Source organism: Pinus tabuliformis, chromosome 1_2 (assembly GCF_031772625.1).
Source record: "Pinus tabuliformis cultivar Carrire ecotype Pingquan chromosome 1_2, CPIR1, whole genome shotgun sequence".
Classification (NCBI taxonomy): Eukaryota; Viridiplantae; Streptophyta; class Pinopsida; order Pinales; family Pinaceae; genus Pinus; species Pinus tabuliformis.
Genome location: NC_142298.1, coordinates 236,106,903 through 236,126,649, shown reverse-complemented (window position 1 = coordinate 236,126,649; position 19,747 = coordinate 236,106,903). Strand labels below are relative to the sequence as shown.

The window sequence follows — 19,747 nt, the reverse complement described above, 5'->3', positions numbered from 1 at the left end:
CAACCATTCTAAAGAGGTAGGCTCTAAAATTTCATTCCCATTTGCAAGCAAATGAACCAGAGATACTCTAAAATCTAGTGAAGTTAGCAACTGTCACTAGTGAATTACATACATAGTCAACTTTGTTTTCTCCTGCATTTAAAAAAATTGTGTCAACCATCTCATTTTCTCCTCAACTTTCACCAATAAGATGACAGGAGGGTTTAATAGGAGAGAGCCCACAAAGACTGTGAGAATACAACACCCCCAAGTTCTTGAAATCTTTACAAGACACAACTAGATGAGGTTTTTCGGAAACTTCACAGGATATGATGATGAGGTGGCTCAAGAATTTGATCACTCCCTCACTCCACACAATAGAATCCATGCCACTATTTTAGTAAGAGGCCTAACTATATATCTCACCCCAAATATCATCAATAGGGTCACCACACTTCCCCAAGAATTCCATGGAGAAAAGAAGACAAAGGAGATAGCCAGGTGGAAAAAAGGAAATTCTTTTTAGAAGGTGAAGAACCCACTAAGGACAAAAATGGAGTAAGGAGGGACAATCTGCCATACCCATGGAGTCAGGTAGGCTACTAAATCATCAAATACATCTCATGTGAGGGGTAGATATAGTGTTGTTTATGGCGATCATTTCAGGATCCTTGAGGAATTAATATTTGGGATATAAACACCACCTCACCAAAGACTTAGCATACCCTATTTCTTGTTGCAATCACTCATAGACTCCGGCAAAAAAGTGAAGGAAGGGAGTTCCCAACAATTAGCTCACCATGGGTTGATTAGGATCCTCATTGAAGATGCCCTCCAAAACCTCAGAATCCCTATAACATGGTCAGTCTTCAGAGACTTGCCAGCAGAGGATGACATCAAAACCCTCACTTATGATGTTAGTCCTACTATCAGTGAAGAGGAGGCAAAACAGGAAGAGGAAGATACAAAGCAAGATAAGGATGAGATGGATGAAGAAGAAGCTGACACAGAGGAACATGATGAAGTAGAAGAAGAAGAGGGAGAAGAGAAGGAGGATGATGATGAAACAGAGGAGGAAACTAAGGAAGAAACTGATAGAGATGATGAAGATCCACAAGAGGAAGAAGACAGGAAAAACAGAGAGGAAGAAGGAATTGAAATAGAGGGGAAATAACATAAGGAGGAGTCACCTAGGGTGTCTCCAGAGGCCACTAAGAGAGAGGCAGCAACTTCCCTCATTGCTATCAGTACCCCAGTTAAGTAAAAAGGAAAAAGAAGGGGGCAAAGCCCAGTATATTTTAGAACAAGAAAGAACACAAGAATAAAACAAGGGAAGCCACAAAAATCAACAAAAATTCCTATTGAGATTGAAGATTCCCCTACACAAAGAGAAAAAATTCCTTCCCCTAAGTCACCAATCACCTATGTAAGGAGGCCTTATACTAGATCAACTTCCTCAAAGGGTAAGGCAATCCTACAGGATCCACAGTGAAACCTATAGGAAGCAAAAACAGTCCTACAGGATACTCTACTGAAACTACAGGAGGCACAAAAATGGGAAAGAAAGGTAGGGGAGCAACAAGAAACAAAAGAATAAGACCTAGAGACAAAGGAACCAAGCCCCCAACCTAACCTGGAATCCTATTACTGGTTTATTGAAGGAGGCAGGGTAATACCTCAAACATTTTCCATCCCATTGTTTGTCCAACTTGAGAAGGAGAGGGCCAGAACCCACCGATGGATGCAAATCACCAAATCAAAGGGGGTGGAAGACATTGGGCACATGGAAGAGAAACTAAAAGAAATGGGAAAAGAACTAAGTGGCTTAAGGGACAAAGAAGCAATAATGAGAAGCCAACTTGAGAGAGACAATGCATGGCTGAGGGCACAACTATAGGAAAGAGAGAACCAACTACCATGTATGGCTAGCCTCTCCTTGGAGGCCATCTAGTGTAGGATTCCAGATAAATCCTATGCTCTTCACCTCAAAGAACAATGGCTGCAGTTTCAGATTAAGACACTAGCACAGAGTTGGGAACTAGGCAATTTCAGGACTATAGGCAGTTTATTGATATTTGTGATCAAAGTACACTAGAGGATATGGCCAAAATGGCTAAGTTTTATTTGCACAACATGGCCCTCACAAACATGAATGTTTGGGACCCTAATACCAAGCTAGGAGATCTACAATTAATGGCTTTGGAACCATGGATGAACCATGAAGAGTCAATAGTTGTAGAGATGAAAAGAATATTGGCCAGAGAGCAAAATGAACCTCTTTTGATCAGAGTTGAACAATAAAATCCAATGGCCCTCATCAGTACCCATAATTTGATTGCAAATGATCCTCAGCTGGCACCTATATATCTTGCTGCCCAAGAGCAAGCAATTTCACACTTTGAGGACATGTTTAGGCTGCTAGGAGATGATAGTATACATGCTTGCCTAAGGATATGGAACACACTACCACACAACTTGAAGATAAGAGATTATCACTCCCCTCAAAGGTTAAGAGAGGCACTCAACAGGAAACCTATGTATAATCAATTTATGCAAAGGTTGAAGGTCAATTGGATAGGCCTAAAACTCAGTCCACCACTACTCTTAGCGATGCTAGAAGGGAGAAAAGAAGAAGAATAAAAGAGGCAGTGGGAATAAGTAGAAAATAAAGCAGGGTTCTATGAACAAGAATAAGAGACCAGAGTAGAGGAATGGGATGTCAGAGAGGCTACCAAATCCATGAAGGATATGGATATTGACTAAGTTTCTCAGAGGATGAGAAACACTTTCAGTAGGGGGTGATGATGAGCCTCATAATTGGGTAATTATATGGCCCTTAATTCACCTCCTAGCTTAGTCAAACCAACTATTCTCATAACTTATTGCATACTTTCGATTATATTTTGTTTATGGGATGAGTTAGGGTTGGATATTTTGCTTTGTGGTCTAATGTGCATTTAATGCAGTATTAAAGGATAAAAGCAAGGAATTTTGGCAAAGACCATGGTCAAAACTCGAATGGGACAAGGGAGAGGGATTATAGGATGTAAATCCTCCTCATTTACTACCCCTCCATTCGAATATTCCTCCATCAGCTAGGAGTGCAAACAACCAAATCATGAGGACTAGAAGGCAGCCGAGCAAGTGAAAGACAAAGCACCAGTTTATCTCGAGTTTTGGAGCCGAGCCTCCCTAATTTTAAGGAAGTCTTTGGAGACTTCAGATGTATAATTAGAGAGTCCTAGGACCTCAGTAGGATTCAGAGTTTTGATTGTAAAAATCTACTCTATTTCCAAGTTGCAAGACTTGTGACAATTTTGATGTCATCAATTGTTTTGGTAATAAGAATGAGTTTTTTTTGAGCCAGCACTGAGTTAACTTCGAGGGCTGAAGCTCTTGGGTTAGGGCCCAACCCTAGCAGCCAAGGCTCCTCTTTATTGTACAGGTATGCTAGTATAGATTCATAATTTAATTGTTCATTTTCTTAGTAGATGCATTTCCATTACAGTAGTGTAGATTAGATTGGTTGTGTGATAGTTTGCTTCCATTTGTGACTTCCTTCAAGTAGAAGGTTAGCAAGGAGAAAAAGGATCACCATAAGGTTGTTAGTAGGTGTCTCGGCCTCACTTCCTCCCTTTCGGACCATGACTTGAGGAAGGGACCATTCAACAACCCCAAAAACATAGATTTCTAGTTCTTGCATGAGCTTTGGAGTTTGTCATCTTCGATTCAGTATTTGGTTCATGTTGCAAGGAAGATTTCATTGTCATCTTTTTCCATCTCCACTTCTGCAATAATATCTCACTCATGCTTTCATTCCCTTCAACAACTTTCTTCATGAATAATATAGGCAATTGATTCATGCTTTTCTAGTTTATGAAAATATATCTTGTTGCATAGTTCTTGGAAGACACACATGTTTTAAGCAAAGCACGTACTTCAGGAGGATACCTAGACTTCATCACTAGTAGCCACCTTCCACTTCATCCACCTTAGCCATCTCTTGTTCCACCATCAACCTCACTAGTTTTTTTTATCATTTTTCATTTAAATTCCTCTAGTTACATTGAGCAAATCTAGCCATCGCTTTTCTTGGATATTGACTCCTAACTACTCCTAGACCTTATAACACCCCATTCCATTCATCATACACATTTTCCAAGCTTCCCAACACCTCCAACACCTCACAATTAGCTCTCAATTGTATCCTATACGTTTCCTGTATTCTAGTACATCTTGTAGGTTTTCTTGAAATGACCTGTTTTGAGACCGAATTAATGGGGAACCTCTAGGAAGTCAAAAAAGCCTCCTAGGACCCTTCCACACCATACAACCACTCCATAAACCTTCTAGCCATCCTCAATCACCTTCCATCCACCTGTCACATCCACAAGAACAATTAATTTGCATACTTCATTTTGCCTAAAAAACCCAAAAAAGTGAAAACAGAATTAGTTTAGTTTTATTGCTTACACATTAGTATGTTTTGATGCTCTTTACTTCTGAAGCTTAGATAGTAGCATTTGTTTAGTGTTGATTTAGAAACTCTACTTAGCATAGCTATTTAAATGGTTAATCAGGATATGGTGTGATTTAGCATTACATATTGTTTTCTTCATTACTGCAGTAGAGTAGCTCCCTTAGAGTAGATTTGCTCTTCTTCCATCCAAGAAGCAAGATTCTTCCAACTCTATAGACTTCTAGCTTGGAACCCCTAGGGTCTCTCGCCGGATGAACAATGACAATAGGCAGGACCTTCACTTTTACTTGTGCATATAGCATTGTCACCTCCAAGTTTGTATGAACCCCAGGTTGATAAGTAGACTTGGTAGCCTATGAGTTGCATCATTCTTGCTATAATACTGGTGCTCATCAGTTATATAGAGAAAAAACCTCATCTAGTGGTGATACCTCACTCTAGAAGTTATGCAGAGAAACAACCATACCAAGAAGCAATACCTTATCCGAGTAGATAACTGAGCCAACAACAATAGCTATGGTGACATCAAAGTAGTGATACTGAAGTAGCGATTCATCCAACGAGAAGCATGCAAGCTACAAAGTAGTTTTGTCCAAGTTTTCTAAGGGGACAGGGATCTACAACCACAAGTAAGGGTTATTCTTTCTTCGACTGAGCGTGTTTTTGTGGGACCATAACACAAAAATACGGGAACAAGTCTACCCCATTTTTCTCAATGTCTTTTTTGAAATAGGAATTTCATATTTTTATTTCTTGTGGGGTTAAAGAAATAAATTTGAGCTAAAAATAGAGGGATTAAACAAAATCAAAATTCCATTTAAAGCCATGTCCATGCCTGAAGTGGGTCAAGGTAGTTTTAAAATAGGATATTCTAGTTTTGCTACTAGTAAAAACCAAATTTCAGTGGAAAACATATCCCCTCACAGTCTTGGATTAGTAAAATGGACTCCAAAGTGTTGTGAGATGGTGAAAATGGCTATAGAGACATATCATGACTTGGAATAGAAACCCCTTTTACTAGAGTTTCAGCAGGTTAACATAAACAACTCAATCGATAAGTGGATATTTGTAAATGAGAAGAAATATTTGGGGATATTAAAGCACAGGGAAGCTAGGAAAAGGAAACAACGACAGGAAAAAGACTCATAATGATCTTACCAAAAGTAACAAAAAGCAAATATGGGGCAACAACTATAAGGCACCTTTTAATAGTGAAACAAATTGACCAGGGAGCTAACAAAGGAAAAAATAAAGAGGCATGTTCTTCCTATGAAACATACAATACAAAACAAATTAGTATTGAAACCTCTACATTAAACAAAGGTTATGACAACTCAGCTGCTTTGATACAGCAAAGCTGCATCTTTACAAAATTAGCACGTGGACCTATGGGTTATGGGCCCACAGACATATATATCGGAAGCCTTTTAATAGGTGGAATTCACATCAAACCTGACCAATCACCATCGGTCCTTCTTTCAATGTTTAAGTCCGAAACCCAAATAAATTAAAACTCTCTTTGATAAATTTATCGGGTCCGCTCAGGTCTGTTAACCCACACACATGTTTGCGCATGATTACCATCTGATCAATCAACCAACAAACAGTCTGGATGGCTGAAACTCAAGGAGGTTTTAACCGTGTTGTATAAAACCTTATCGCATCCGATTTTGGAATTAAGTATCGTGCATTTTATAACGCGATTAGCATCAGATTTGACTCCTTCAAGTGGACGGTCACGATTCACTAAGCTATTAACTCAGTTTTATAAATTCTCGCGCCCATTTTTAGAATTAAACTTCAGCACTTGTTACCACGTGATGACCATTAGATTTGTTGGATCTGCTAGGTCTATCCAATCGGATGGCTATGATGGTTCCTCCAGGTTCTCACGATTTTTGTCAGGGTTCTCTCATTCCACCAATATTATCCGTCGATCTAGACGATCCGATGGTGCCCCTGCGTTACTTAATCGACTCCTGTTTTGATTGAAACTCTTCTTCATTTGTTTATCAATGGAATTACGTTATAACACAAATTTAACCTGCCATACTCGTTTAAGGCAAAGTTCATAGGAACTTCATCTTACACTCGCACACGCAAATGATCAACTTACAATAAAGAACGTATATGTAAACAATACACAGACACACGAAATCCACATAACAAACATATTTCAATTATATACAGAACTAGATTATAGGCTAAGGCCTCACGGCCTGAATCACAAATCTCCCTGTGACTACATTGTATCCTCTATCTCTCTCTCACAACACAGACTCTCTTTATATAGGAAATTACAAAAGCGTGGATCATCTAGATCCACGATTTCCTCCTATAAATCACCTAAAATCACTCAATCAAACCCCTAAATCTCTCTATTCGCATACATGGCAGATAATTACATTTAATCAAGCCTTCTAAAGACTTATCAATTCCATCAATTTAGCTCTGTTTTAACAGAATTTTCCCTAGTTTACAATGATTGTCCATGTTTCCCCCTTTCACAACTTTGGATTCCGATTTTAATGAAAGGTGCTTGGATGCTCCTGCATTAGACTCTTGAGGTACAAAAATTTATGACCTCCTAGTCATATGCTTCTCCATCCCTTAGCAATTCTACCCTCATCCTCTGTGGAATTTCCTTTATGATCTTTTTGTGAGCTACAACAAAACCTCTGCAGTAACAAGTCCTCCTTGCTACATGACACCTCACCAAGCTTCTCTCCTATGAGCTTAGTCTTTCAGCATCTCTCTGGTTCTCTCTTCTTTGGAACCATTTGAGCACACCTAGTTCTAGGTTGCTGCAATCTTCTCACCTTCTTCTTCCGCTATCTGTATGACAATATAAGACCATAAACTTTCCAATATTCAACATGAATGTACCTCCTTTTGTATGCAGAATCTTCTTCTACTCTGATACCAAAAATGATGATAGCTCAACTACTTTGATATAGAAAAGCTGCATCTTTACAAAATTAGCACATGGACCTGTGGGTTATGGGCCCACACACATATATATCAGAAGTCTTTTAATAGGTGGACTTCACATCAAACTCGACCAATCACTGTCGGTCCTTCTTTGAACATTTAAGGCCGAAATCCAAATAAATTAAAACTCTCTTTGATAAATCTATAGGGTTCGCTCAGGTTTGTTAACCCACACACATGTTTGCGCGTGATTACCATCTGATCAATCAACTGACGAATGGTCTGGATGGCCAGAACTCAACGAGGTTTTAACCCTGTTGTATAAAACCTTATCGCATACGATTTTGGAATTAAGTCCCATGCATTTTCCGATGTGATTACCATCTGATCTGACTCCTTCAAGAGGACGGTCATGATTAACTGAGCTATTAACTCAGTTTTATAAATTCTCACATCCGTGTTTAGAATTAAACTTCAGCGCTTGTTACCTCACAATGACCGTTTGATTTGGTGGATCTTCTGGGTCTATCTGATTGGATAGCTATGATGGTTCCTCCAGGTTATCATGATTTTTTTCAGGGTTCTCTCGTTCCGCTAATATTATCTGTCAATCTAGAAGCTCCAATAGTGCTACTGCGTTACTTAATCGACTCTAGTTTCGATTGAAACTCTTCTTCGTTCGCTTATCGGTGGAATTACGTTATAACACAGATTTAACCTGCCATACTTGTTTAAGGCGAACTTCATAGGAACTTTGTCTTACACTCGCACACGCAAATTATCAACTTACGATAAATAACGTATATGTAAACAATACACAGACACAAAAAATCCACATAACCAACATATTTAAATTATATACATAGCTAGATTATAGGTTAAGGCCTCATGGCCCGAATCACAAATTGCCATGCGACTACATTGTATCCTTCTATCTATCTCTCACAACACAGACTCTCTTTATATAGGAAATTACAAAAGTGTATATCATCTATATCCATGATTTCCTCCTAAAAATCACCTAAAATAACTCAATAAAACCCCTAAATCTTTCTATTCACATACATGGCAGATAATTACATATAATCAATCCTTCTAAAGACTTATCAATTCCACCAATTTAGCTCTATTTTAACAGAATTTGCCCCAGTTTACAATGATTGCCCATGTTTTCCCCTTTCACAGCTTTGGATTCTGATTTTAATAAAGGGTGCTCCGATGCTCCTGCATCAAAAGGGAAGAGTAAGGATGGACAATAAAGAAACAAAGACTTATATAGTCCTACAACCTCACCTTTAGTATGGTCTCGATAACTATACGTAAATGAACTCATGAATATGAAAAAGAAGATTGAAATTTTAGAGGCAAAGGTACAACAAGAAAACAACCAGGAAAAGCAATAACAAAATCTAGAGGGAGGATTGAAAAAGAGAACAAGTTGTTAAAGGAACAGGTAAGAAGCCTACAAAACAAAATGGAGAAGGGGCAGCAAGAGATGATCAACTTAAAACAAGAAATGGAATATACTAAGCAATAGAAAAAAAATTATTGGAGCCAATTTGAGTGGCTAGCACAATTCAGATAGAAAAGTTCTAGTCGATAATGGTAGACATGGAAATAAGAGAAAACAAGTTAATGGAGAAAATAAAAGAGGCTAAATCCTAGGCCCAAGTGGTAAAAGAAACAACAAGTGAGCAAAAGGAAATTATAGAAAAACAAATCAAGAGAAAAATTAGAGAGGAAAGGGATAGATAAGAAAAAGTAACAAATATCATCATCAAGGGTTTGAAAGACTTTGGGGAAAAAGGGAGAAAAAATATTCTAGCAAGGAAATTTTCTCAAGGAGGTGTTGCATTGGATAGGCTCGATCCAATAGGAAAACATGATAGGAAAGATTATGGGAGTAGGAAGGTATATACATGTGAGATTTAATTTAAGATGCACGGAGGACAAGGTGATGATCTTAAATAATAGAGGGATTCTTAAAGGCACTCATATCTACTTAGATGAAGACCTAACACTCGCCCAACAAGAAGAAAGGAGGAAAGAATGGGAGAAAGTAAAGTCAGTAAGAGAGGCAGGAAAGTGGGCATGGTTGAAAAATAGGAAAGCCCAAGTCACTGATGGAGTAACACACAAGAAATAGGGATTTAGGGCCCCACGGGAGTACCTAAACATGGTAAGATGGAATTGCAGAGGTTATCCATAGAGAAGGGTACCGGGGTTGGGGCCCATAGAGGAGGGTTAAGACATTATTTCCCTTATGGAAACACACAAAAACAATGGATGTAGAATTCTAAACTTTGAATGATACACTAAAATCTTTGTTTCAAACGAAGAAACAAAATTAGGTAAAGGACATGGAGGAATAACAATCCTAATAAAAGAAATATGGACCAGGATTATAAAATTGGAGAAAGAAGACCCAAATAAACAATTTATATGGCTGAAAATAACATATATGGATGCAACAATATTGTTGGCTACGTGTTATTTTTCTCCAAAAAGCTCAAAATTCTACAAAAAAAGGAACCTAGATAGTGAAGACCCATATGCAACAATAAAAAAATATATATATTTCAAACTTTAGCACTAAGGGAGAAATATTCCTAATTGGTGATTTTAATGCTAGAACAACAAACAATCAATCTATTCAGTTGGGAAGCGATATGGGAGAGGATAACAATTCGCTATGGCTTAGAGAGAATGAAGAGCACCCTTGGAGGAGGACATCACAAGATGGGAAAGGGAAGGTTTCACACTTTGGAGTAGAACTATTATGCCTTTGTATCCTAAATGAGATGGCTATATATAATGGCATGAAAAATTGGCCGAATTCCAATAGTATTACTTGTAAAACATATAACAGGAAAAACACATTAGACTATGGTATATGCTCTCAAAGGTCTATTTCGATGTTGTTGAACTTTAATATTGAGTGCTACCCTATAGAGCTAGACTTTGACAATTTGACTCTTCTTATTAAGCTTGGTATAAATAAAGAAGATTGAAAGGGGGAACATCCACATCATTTGCACAAGAATTTTTTAGAACAAGGGAGAATTATCTTAAACTAAGAAAATTCAACAGCTCTTTAGGGTTGCTCCTAAAGAAAACCTCTAGTTGGCGAAAAACAACAATAGGGGTTGCAAGGATAACAAAAGAGATAAAATATATGTTTGCAGTAGTATGTTCATCCCCTTAATACATAAATATTTAAAGGTATGTAAGAGATCTAGGCCTATCAAGAGGATCAGAAATACCTTCCTAGATAATCCTTGGTATGATAAAGAATGCAAGGACGTGAACAAATTTCTCAAAGAAAAGTCAAGCAAAGAAAACAAGATTATATATAAACAATTGATAAAATAAAAGAAACAAAAGTCATGTGATTTCAAGAAGGAAGGAATTAATTTCTTAGGGAAAACATAATCCTAAGGGTTTTTGGAAGGAACTATAACAAAAGAAAAAGAAAATAGAAAACAATATCACAGAGGCTCAATGGTTAGACTATGAAAAACTTCTATATGAGTGGACAAACGAGAAAAGTAAGCCTCCCATAATTGTCTCCTCAATAGAGTTATTTTCGATTGTTGATATTGAACAAAGTATAAAGAAAACTGGGAAATGGCAAGGCATAAGATATTGACAGTTTACATGTAAAATTTTTAAAATGGGGAATAAAGCTTCTAGCCCCACACATCAAGGAGATATTTAATAGAATCAATCAATATAGCTTTCTGGTTGAGTTGATAACCAGTGTTGTTAGGCTTCTTCACAAAATCAAAGATATCAATAGCCCTTCTAACTACCGTAGTATTATGATCAACCCTTTTCTTGGAAAAAAATTGGGAGCATGCTAGAGCCTGAATCAACGAATGGGCAAAAAAAGAGGGAAAAAGAGCAAAGGGACAGGCTGGCTTCAGGCCTAAACATTCTACCATTGATCATTGCATCACTATAAGACACTTGATTGAAAAGGTTTGGGACAACCAAGGTGTGGAAGAATTTTTTTTCCTTGTTGACTTCAAAAATGCCTTCGATACTATCCTTAGAGATAAACTATGGCACAAAATGGAAGAGCTAAAGGTCCCAAATGAATATAGGGCAGTTGTTCACAACTTTTATGAGAGAGCTAGAGCCAAAATCAAAACAAAGGAAGGCATGTCTGAATGCTTTGATAGTGAGGAGTCAAACAAGGATGTCCTATTTCCACCACATTATTTGGTTTATATATTGATAAAATTGAAGAGTGGATAAACAATACCAAAGGAGAAGGCACTCAACTGGTAAGTTATGTGGTGAAACTACTTTTATATGTATATTCCCTTATTCTTATTGCTAAATCGGCACTAGGTTTGAGAGAACACTTGAAAGCTCTGTAACTCTTTGGTCAAGAGGTGGGAATGCAAATACTAGCAAAACTAAAGTCGTGATTTTTTCTTTGAACAGAAAGAAATGCCATGGTACTTTTATCTTTGAGGGAAGCCCCTTGGAGGCGGCAGATGAGTACAAGTATTTAGGAATTGATTTTCACTATAGGCTTAGCTGGGATACATGTAGATCAAAGAGAATCCAAGGAGGGTGGAAATATTTTTACCTCCTTCAAAACAAGTGTAGACAAACAGAACTATGGGATTGGAAGACTAAGAAAACCCTCTTTGGTATATTAGTGGTGCGAGTTATCCTCTATGGTTGTTAAATATGGGGGAGCAACATGTCAAGCCACAAATGGAAACAAATAAAAAGAATTCAAAAGAACTTGATCATAGGTAGCCTCAAAGTTAAATCGATGGTCCCATATGATATCCTTTTAGCTGAGGCTAGTAAGTTTCCAATTCAGGCGTCAACGATCATTCATTTGCTAAGTTACCTGAAGAAGGTTGAAAATATGGATAAGAATCGGTGGCCCAAATTGGTTGTTGAAGAAGAGCTAAACAATCGGAAAAATACGTGGATGAAACAAAACAAAAATTGGTTAGGCAAATGGGACATAAATCTGCATGATTTCCCCCATGCTAAGGAGGAGATAAAAAGGAGGGTGTTATAAAAATTTAGGACTGCCATATGGACAAAGCAGGTAGGTAAAAAGAAAGCAAATTATGTCAAATAATCTACCCTAGTGTGAAAACATGATGATAAAGAGTATTTGAGCTCCTAAATCAAGGGAATAGCTAAAATTTTAATTACTCGGTTGAGGACTATCTCCTATCATCTAAGATGTGAAACTGGTAGATGGGAAGTCCCTAAAGAAGATTGGGAAGAATGAACTTGCATTTTTTTCAACAAAGAGTTCATAGAAACAAAATGAAATTTTATAAAAGAGTATGCAGCGTATGAAGTTACCAGTCGTCAGTTTGATAACATCCTAAAGGTGAACAACCTTAGTGAGCGTTTTGAGGAGACAAGGCTTAACAAAACATATAATTTCTTACTCAAGATCCATAATAGTATAATCAACCTAGAAAAAAAACTGAATATGGATTAAGTGATAGTGGGTGGTTCCTTAGACTGTAAGATCTCATGGACTTCATTAAAACCCATTTCATTTCATTTCACTAAAGGAACAACTCTAGGGATTTCCGTGAGATTTAAAATATGGAGGCCATCCAAATGATTAAAATACAAGCGATTTTGAATGGTTGATAATTTCACTTGGAGATCAATGGTTCAGTGGCTTAGATTCGATTGTGGACCCCCTAAGTCAGCCGATATTTAACATGGAGGGGGGTTCCACAAGGCGTTGTTTTGTAAAACAACCTTTGATTACATGGCACTTTGAGGATAATTGTGTAACTCCCAGCTAAAGAACACAGAAACCATTAATCCCACTCATAGTCATCAACCAAAACCATACATAGAGGCAAATATCTCTTGGAGAGACAAAATTCTTATTGCTCAGCTAAGGACTAATTCTCATCAACTTCATTGTGAAACAGGGTGCTAGAAAAGGCAAAAATAAGTGTCGGAGGAAAGAGTGCATTTTTTGTTCTTTCGTAAAAGTGGAAATAGAAAAACATTTCATTTTAGAATGTTAGGCCTTTAAAGACAACAGGAAAAATTATGCAGATATGTTGGCATCTAGCTCTTGGGACAAACTATTTAGTGAGGGGTTTATCGAGAAGCTTGGAGCATTTATTGTGAAGCTTCACAAAAAAATGGTTGAATACATCAAGCAGAAGAAGAAGCAATATGTCCCATAGGCTATCTTTAGCTTCATGGACGTTAAAATAATTTCTTTCTTTATTCTTTATTCTACCCCCTCCGCATAAAACTTGTGGTTTTCTTGAGTACCATAAATTTGATATTGTTAATATTCATGGTGTTTGAATAATTAAAGAGTTAGGTCAATACTGAAGGCTTCTGATGTTGAATATATGGGGGGCACCTACGAAAGTACTATAGAATCCAATAGACATAATATCTTCAATTCAATTCATTGGGACAGACAAATTTGCAAAAAAATGACACCTAAAGCTCTACTGGAAATTTCAAGACCGAATTACTATTGTTGGTGCTTTGATGCAAGGTCAATTTCATGCTAAGTTAGGGTAACAAGCTTGATGTTGTGAGCCAGGGTGAGTACAAAGAATTTACAAAATTGAAGAACATTACAAAATAGAGTTTGAAAGATATGAGATTGAGACATGGTACTTTTCACCATTTCCATCTGAATATAATAATTGTGAGAAGTTGTATTTCTATGAATTTTTCCTCAATTTTATGAAGCGGAAGGAGAAAATTCAACGGCATATGAGGAAATGTGATCTTAAACATCCACCTGAAGATGAGATTTATCGGAATGCAACACTTTCTATGTTATGTTTGAGGTCGGTGTAAAGAAGAACAAGGTGTATGGACACAATCTTTGCTATTTGGCCAAGTTGCTATTAGACCACAAGACACATTCTTTACTATGATGTGGATGTGTTCCTATTTTACATTCTTTTTGAATGTGATGATCGAGGGGATGTGGATACTTTTCAAAGGGGAATCATTCTGAGGAGCGATATATAATTTATCATGCATATTTGCGCTTCCTCCATACCAACAAAAAGGACATGGAAAGTTGCTAATTTCCTTTCCATATGAGTTGTTCAAGAAGGAAGAAAAGGTTAGGACCCTAGGTCACCCCTTGTCTAATCTTGCATTTATATTAAGCTACAAAGGTTACTGGTCAAGGGTCCCACTCGACATTTTAAAAAAAAACACAAGAGCAATATTTCCATCAAGGAATGTAGTGATATGGTAGCTACCAAGGAAACCATACAGTAAATGACAGCTTGGAAATTAAGAATGTTAGATTGGTTATCTAAGAAGCTTTAATTTTCAAGTGCCAATGATGGATGGGGCACAAGCATGTAATCATCTTCAACTGGCTTAGCTTCACCATTGATTTTGTAACCCCTACAACATGGTTTGATGACAAAAAAATATCCTAGTCACACAATTGTTCATAATTTTGGAGGTTCATTGTTTACAGTGAAAACAAAACTTATCCCCTATCAATGTGGTTTCTTGGCATGGAAGATTCTACATATCCATGAGAAGTTTCTCCAAGGAACACTCTGCAGCAAGAACCATACATGTTGTTTGCAATTCTTTTTCTCATTTCGAGAAATCTAGTTTATATTTTCCTAAAAGTATTATTATAGGTTAAGCGATCATGGTTAAGCTATATTTGTCATGGAAATTTAGCACTTTGGAGTGAAAATATATCACTTATTTTGAAGCATGCCCTACATTTGATCAACTTGAAAAGGATTTGGGGGCATTTAGAGGATGATAAGAATGTAAGTGTGTGGGCATCTCTAGCCTATGTTTCTCCTTGTTAAAGGCCCAATGAATAAGATAAAGTCCAACAATGAAAGTCACTAAGATCTTTAGAGGCGAATAGAATCATAGGGATGATGATAGCACATTTCCACGGTTTGTGGAAAATTGAGGCAACCTTCATGGTGGTAAACTGGCTGGCACACAGTTAGCCATCTATTTGAATGGCACTACATGTCCTTTGTTGATATAAAGGAATCCAATGATTTGGCCATGGGTACCCAGTACCTTATGCTTCATAAGACATTATTCATAAATCAATCCACAGATGGAATGATTCCATATCACCTTGGAGAGTATGCATTCCTATATGTGAATAATTATGGTCGAGTAAATCAGGCATTGAAATAGAAGCTTCATGAAATAAAATACAAATGACTTTGCAACTTGTGAAAATTGAAAACATCCTAAGTTTTCAATTTATCATCTTCAAGGAATTTGTTTAAAGGACATCTAAAGAGGCAGTAAGGTTAATTGTAGAAAATGTGGCGGATCATGATCATATACGTGGTATGCAGGATGCAATTGAAACTTGGAATACCAATTCATTGTAAGGAAAAGATAATGAATTCAACGTAGATGGGGTTTCTCATATGGATATTGAAGTTATTCTCCATCTCTAGTAGAATGTATTGAGTCTTAAATCAGTTATGCAATCCTATAATTCTATTTGGAAAATGATTCTAGCGCATGTATACAGGAGTTTCCCTCACAACACTTACACTACTTGAATAAACATTGCAGTAAGGTTGAAATCTGAAGTGGCTCAAATTGATGTAAAAAAAATTGAAGGATTGATATTGTTTACCATGGAAATGAAATTTGTGACCATGATGGCTCAGTTGTTTTGAAGTGTTCTCCTCTAGATCATCCAACAACTTTCAATAAGTCTAGTTTAAGTCCATCTATGGCAGGATCAGTGGAGAAAAATCGACATGCATAGGGTCACACTCTATATTCTTAATGCAAGGAAAATCAATCTTGTCCAGATTAATTCCAACATTTGAGCTTCAAAGGGACACACGTGGCAATAAAAACCCATATTTCAAGTAGTTAAATTAGAAATCACAAACACAAGTGGCAAAAATTCCAGTTTTTAGGAACATAATCAGTAGTCAAGTTTTGCAGGCAGCTTCAGATTTGAAGGAGATTTTAAGAGGATTTTTCAGGCTTATAATTTTACAAGTGGAAGTAGTTCGGTATAATTGATTCAAAAGGAAAATTCCAGTTGGATACCTACTCTATTTTAATCATTTAAATATTTTGAAATATCTTGAAACATTCTATGTTTAGAATTTGTAATCAATATTTAAGCAATTTAACCACCTCACATTTACAAGCAGAGGATTGGAATCAATAGTAGAGATTCAAATCTAAAGAAATCAAATGGATATATGTGGCAACTAGTAACAAATGACATCCTTTGATCATTTCCATTCCAAAGAAATTTAACTTTATCTCCAAAACATCTGAGACACCTTGCAATTATATTTAGATTTAGTTTTATTTCTAGTCTTTATTTGATTTTTGTTTCCTAGAATCATGCGACAGTTTGATGTAATATCGATATATTAAATGTTTTTAATGTAAACATGGGTGGATTTTGAGCCTAGAAAGACTTTCATATTTTTGTAAAGCTTGATATTACATAGTTTTAATTTAAGGGTTTTTGGCTTTATTTTGTTGAGAAAATTTGTGTACATGTGAGTGCTACCTAAGATTATACAATCGTTTCTGCGTATTTTTAAGGTAGTGTAGTACATTGGGAAAGGTTGGGTTGAGTATCAACCTCACCAGCATCCCTAGCAAAGTTATTTTCTATATTGGGTAAAAATTGAACAATTTGGTTAATTGGTAACCCAAAAATCAATAGATTGTTGTTTATATGCCATACTTAAATGTATTTTTGTTCACTATAGAGGTTCTTCTATATTTTTTTTTCTCTTGTTAGATGATTAGGTATTCAAGTAGGATAGTTGATTATATAATTTCTCTTCTATTTCTCAATCAAAACCTTTCAAGCTATGTTATTCTATCATAGTTAAACATTGGAACTTTGATAAGGCCTCTGCAAGAGAAGGCTTTATTTGTTAAGTAGGGACCAGTGACTCATCAACAACCACCTATACAACAAACCCTAGATCTGGTCATTGTGTTTCATAGGCTATTATCCAGTAACAATGAACAACATTAAAACCTTGTAACACTTCAGGGAGCCCAATATGGTTCGAGGGAAAGTTTGAACCTAAAGTTAGTTTCTTGGCATAGTTTCGCAGCCAAGAACTACCTTCGAGAAACAAACACAACAATAATTTTAACAGGATAAGTGATTTAATCATAGAAACTATAAAAAATGATAAACAATTATTCTAGTGGGTTTCAGAAGCAAAAAAGGATTCCATTTGGTGAAGAAAAACATTTCAAATAAGCTTATCTTAGTGTCATTAGATTTCAATAAACCCTTCCAGATAAAATGTGATGCAAGTGGTGAAGCAATTGGGGTTGTATTAAGTCAGGAGGAGATACCCATCGCATATTTCAATGAAAATTTGAGTGAGGCAAGGAAGAAGTATTTATATTATGATAAAAAATTCTATTTTATTGTACAAACATTAAAAAAATGGAGATGTTATTTAATGTCTAGAGAATTTATGTTGTATTAAGATAATCATGCTTTACAATATATAATGCAATATCCAAAATTGAGCTAGAAACGTGTTAAATGGGTGGAATTATTATAAGGATTTACTTTTGTATTGAAACACATCAGTAGCAAAGCTAATAGAATTGTAGATGCCTTAAGCAGAAGAAGATTGATAACACAGGCCAATCAAATATAGGTAATGGGTTTTGATTTTTAGAAAGAACTATATGAGGATGCTACAAATTTTAAAGAGGCATACGAGGCATGTAAAAATCCAATAATTAAGAAAAATAGTAAGTGGATTGAGTAGATGTTTTCAGATGGTTTACTATTTATAAATAGCTAACTCTCTATTCCAAGTTCCTCTATAAGGAAAAAATTAATTAAGGAGAAACATAATGGGGGACTAGCTGGGCATTTTGGGCATGATGAGACGTATGAGTAGCTAAAAGAAATTCACTTTTGGACAAAAATGATGACTAATTTTCAAAAATTTATGAATATATATAGAATTTGTCAACATGAAAAGGGGAAGAGACAAAACAAGGATTTGTATACCCTGTTGCCAGTCCTAAATAGATCTTGGGATTCAATAAGCATGGATTCTATGTTGGGTTTTCCAAAGACACAAAATGTAATGACTCTATCTTTGTAGTGGTTGATAGGTTTTCAAATATGCTTCATTTTGTTCCTTGTTTTAAAACTAGTGATCCTACAAATGTTGCTAACCTATTTTTTAAGGAAGTGGTGAGACTACATGGGTTACCCAAGAGTATCATCTTAGATAGAGATACTAAGTTCTTGGGACATTTTTGGAGAACCTTATGGAAGAAGTTGGGAACAACATTGAGTTATAGCTAAACTTACCATCCACATACAAATGGACATCATCAGGTCATCAATAGGAGCTTGGGGAATATCCTAAGGAGTTTGGTTAGAGAACATCTCAAATAGTTGGATAATGTACTTGCTTAGGCAGAGTTTTCCTACAATTATTCTCCAAATAGAACTACAAGTTTCAGTCCTTTTCAAATTATATATGGTATGCATCCAAGAGGAGTTCATGAACAAATGGTGAAGACTTTGCTACATCTATGCATGAGTTGCATGAATAAGTGAAGCAAAAGCTATAGGAAAGTAGTCTTAAATACAAAGGCAGAGTTGATTTGAAGAGAAGAGAAGTAAACTTTGAAGTAGGAGATCCAGTGTTAGATAATTTAAGAAAAGAGATATTTCCTAAAGGTGAGTATAAAAAACTGAAACTAAAGAAGATAGAATCTTGTAGAATATTGAGGAAGTTTTCAGCTAATGCATATGAAATTAAATTTCTAGCTAGTGTAGGAATATCCCATATCTTTAATATTTCAGATTTATATCCCTATCATGCAAGTGAAATTGAAAAATAAATAGAGAACAATGAATAAGAATAGAAAATTCAATGGAAGAAGTAGTTGCCAACAACTAATCCTTTAGAACTTGCACGAATTTTGGACAAGAAGTGGGAAAAAACACAAGTGACAAGTAGTATTTTGAATACTTGGTCAAATGAAAGGATCATCTAGTTGAAAATGCAACTTGGATGACTGATACAATGATATATAAAAGTGGTGGTACCATTGAAGACCTCATGGATAGGAGTTTATGGGTATTTTTTCCTTGGGAGTATGATGTAGGAATATCATCCAAATTCTACAAATCAACTTCTAGGAAATCAAATTAGTTTTACCAATGGGGGTTGGTTCCTTGAATCTAGGAATTAGATTTCTTTTGATAATATTTGATTGTAGTTTCATTTATCTTTGATTGAATATAGATATTTGATCTCTTTCAAATCATATAGATAATTAGTAATTTTGAGGTGGATTTGGATAGATAGGGTT

At 36.1% G+C, this 19,747-nt stretch overlaps 1 pseudogene; it reads left to right on the top strand.

The window, feature by feature from the left end:
* LOC149205255 (putative MYST-like histone acetyltransferase 1 pseudogene) overlaps nt 1-14,665 on the top strand; it is a 35,014-nt pseudogene extending 20,349 nt beyond the window's left edge.
* The last annotated feature ends 5,082 nt before the right edge of the window (nt 14,666-19,747 follow it).